The sequence below is a fragment of the Podarcis vaucheri genome, assembly GCF_965113315.1.
Source record: "Podarcis vaucheri genome assembly, chromosome: 6".
Lineage (NCBI taxonomy): Eukaryota > Metazoa > Chordata > Lepidosauria > Squamata > Lacertidae > Podarcis > Podarcis vaucheri.
Genome location: NC_138764.1, coordinates 82,813,791 through 82,817,391, shown reverse-complemented (window position 1 = coordinate 82,817,391; position 3,601 = coordinate 82,813,791).

Here is a 3,601-nt window from a genome sequence, read left to right as displayed (position 1 = left end):
GGCAGCAGCTTCCTTCAGGTAAGGAGAAGGGATCAGTTGACTTCTTCTTCGGGGTGAGGAGCTGCTTCAAGGAGCAGTTGCGCCTTCGTTTGGTCTCCTCTTTCTGCTCTCCCCACCTTCGGATGGCGGCAGGCCGCAAACTGCTTACACTGGAGTAGACACCTGGCTCTTTGTATCCCCCCCCCAAAAAAAAAGGCTGTGTGTGCATGTGTTTGTGTGTGTACAAACACACCTACCCACCCACCAAAATACTGGTGTGACTGGTGTAGGCCGCAGCTCAGTGGCCCCGATCCAGCGGCCCCGGCTGACGTAGCAAGCCTAAACAGAGAGATAAACACGATAGGTTAGGAAGGAAATCAGTCCCCAGAGTCTCAGTGGGACTTACTTTTGAGTAAGCAGAGTTGGGGATCGCGCTGTGGAAGCCAAACAGTGAAGAAAGATCAGGCAGAAATTTTACTTTTGCTTTTTTTTTTAAGCCACAAAATTCAACAACGTCAATATGTTCAAAGGGTGATCCTAAGCAAACCAGCGGACGATCCTAACCATGATTATGCAGAAACAAGGATGTCAACGACGTCTGTGATTTACTCTCCAGTAAGCGTGGTTGCGGTCCTGTTTATACTTCAACTCCACTGAAATAAGGGCGATCGGACTTACTTTGAAGTAAACTTGCTTAGTAGAACGATGCCAGGCTGCTATAGCGAGCCTGCTAGTGGTTTATCTTAAACCAAAGGCCCCGATTCTAAAGACACCGTTTTACAAACAAGTCCACGTGGTTTCTGCGGCTTTTACTTCCAGGTAGATATCCTTTACTTAGATATGCTTAAAATCGGAGGACGGCGGAAAAGACTATCCTGGTTGCGACGAATTCAAAGGCATTCGCTATGAATTAATTTACAGAGCGAACCTATTACACGTCTGCTCAGAAGCCCATTGAGTTGAATGGGGCTTTGTCAATTACAGTTGCAGCCTGAAGCGCGCCTTAGTGCTGGATTGTGGTTATAATGTAACAGCCCGCATTGATTCTATTGCGCTCTACTTTCACGAAATGAATTTGGGCAGGGGGGCGGCCTTAACCCGCTTCTCCCACCCTTCTTCCGTGATTTGAGTAGACCCGGGGATTGAGGCGACCCAGGTCAACCGCCCGGCCCCAGCGGAATCCGAACTCAGGACCTCCCGGTGCTTTTAAACCGAGAACAGTCCATTCATCAGAAAGCAGCACGAGCGATTTCCCTCGGTGCTTGCGCTCTCTTCTGGTTAATGTGCACGTCCTTGTTGATTGCGGGGGGGGGGAGGGGGCGGCGTGAAGAGATTTCTCTCTCTCTCTTTTTCTCCCTCTCCCTCTCTCTTCCTGGATACGATTGAACGGAACAGGAAAGCAAATCTCAGAGAATTTCAAAAACAGGGAAGGGGAGCCGCGGTTCAAAACTGCAGCCCTCTAATTGCCTGGGCGACTAAGTCCGGATGAATTCTGTTTTACCAGTTACGAGTAACGAGGCAGAGGATGTTTACCGAGGGTTCCTGGGCCAGGCACGTGGAAAGATGCAAAGCAGTATTGATTTTGCCTGGGTGTGTATGTTTTAGGGAGAATCGCATGTTCTGCAGATGTCCGTGGAAGAAAAGACCCTCGTTGGTCTAATTTTCCCTCCACACACTTCAGATAGCAAAGGAGAGGAGAATCCCTAAATTTTGCAAAACAAACAAACAAACAAACAAAAAACCCCACCACAATTCAGCTGCTGCTGTTTGATTTGGGCTACCATAGCACGCCCAAAGCTTCTAACTTTACGCTGTCTCTATTAAACTCCTCGTCCGCCTGCATCTCTCTCTCTCTCGCCGACACCCCCTCTTCCTTCCAGCAGAAACAGGTAGAGTTTATATAGGTGGACACAATATCCTTCTAGCAGGGGCTGGTGGTCACCTGGCCCACGGAAGCCTCTGTCCCAGCTTTCGAGGGGGCTTTCTTCCCCCGCGCCCTCATCTCTCAGCCTCAGGAGGTTCTTGCAACAGACTCTCCCCTCAAATCCCAGCTGATTGCAGTCGAAGAACCCCAGTTCCAAGCGAGCACGTTCAAGGCAATGAGGTCCGTTGGCATGCCCTGAAATTCCTTTGGGAAGAGGCCTGCGCGGAAGGCGGAGGTAATATCCAGCCAGCGACGATTACCCTCGTGTTCTTGTAGTGCCTGGGCATCGCATCATGACACCTGGAGATTTCTGGGCTAGGATAAACTGAAATGGAAACTACACTGAGCTTCTATTCTATTCAAAGTTTTGATCGCATCTTTAAAAGAAATTGGGGCGAGGGCGAGGAGAGGGTAAAACCTGTGTGCATCAGTAAATAGCATATATCCCTTCCCCTTCTGAATGAAAAAGATCAGAGCTCATAGAACATTTGATCAATCAGAGGGGTGGGTGGGTGTGAAATACCCTTTCTGTGAGAAGACGGCAAGTGGGTGAAGAAATAACCCAACAGTCCCTGGTGGAAAAGGATCACTTGGATTTAAAACGCCGTGCCCGTGTAGGAAGTCGAGGTCCTCCCGATACAGATTTCGCTTCGGTTGCCCCTGCCGTTTCTATTCCTCATCCATAGATGCTTCCGTCAATTTCGCCTCCTGCTCTGATCATTTTCCCCTCTCCTTTACAGATGGATGCTATACTCCATGTGACCACTTGGGGTCGCGCTTTATGCCTGTTTGGGGCAGAGCTGCTGAAAAAAGAAATAAGAGCGAGCGAGCGAGCACCTTAATCTCCCTTAATCGTTACAAAATGTTCAAACAAAAACAGTGGTCCAAAAAAAAGGAAAGAAGAAATCTTGCAAAATGTGATCTTTGCATGCAGTCACTCGCGGAGAAGAGGAAATCACAGGCCTGCCCCAGGAGTGAAATGGAGAGGTCTAGTTCTTCCCTGCCCACCCGTCCTGTTGAACTCATCCACCACTGCTAGGATGCTCTTTTTAAAAATGATTTCTAACTTGGGATCTCGCTCCCCAGCTCCATATAATAAAAGCCGTGCAAAACAGGTCTACAACCCCCTTCCTTCCCATCCTGCAATATGCATGCACGTGCACACACCTCACCCGGGCTTTGCCTCTCTTCCCTGTGCAATAAACCCCATCTCCTTCCCAGGCACCATAAAAATAGGGGGGGGGGTTTACAGCCCTTTATTGGCACTTTCCCTTATTCCCCCTCCCCCGCGAAGCAATTTTTTTTTTTTTGCTCCTTTTCCTATAATGGGACAGTGTGTGTGTGACGGGCTGGTGGGGGATTTATTAATTAAGGATAATTAATAAAGGTGTGTGCAGGGGAGGGTGACTCGCATAGCCATAGACAGGCGCGAGAAGAAGAACCTGGGGGCGAGATGAAAACATGAACACCCCCCCCCCCGCGCGCGCGCGCGCATCAAGCCCGGCCGGGAGCTGGGCTGCGCGAGCTGCTTCTCCAGCTGCGAGTCAGCTGACTGGCTGCGAGCTGTCAGCCGGGCTTGGGAGCGCGGGCCCCGCCCCCCGGCTACCCCAGGAACTCCGCGCCCGGGCCGCGGTTGGTCGGCGCGCCCCCGCCGGCCCCGCCCCTCGCGCATATAAGTAGAGAAGAGCGAAGGCGCGC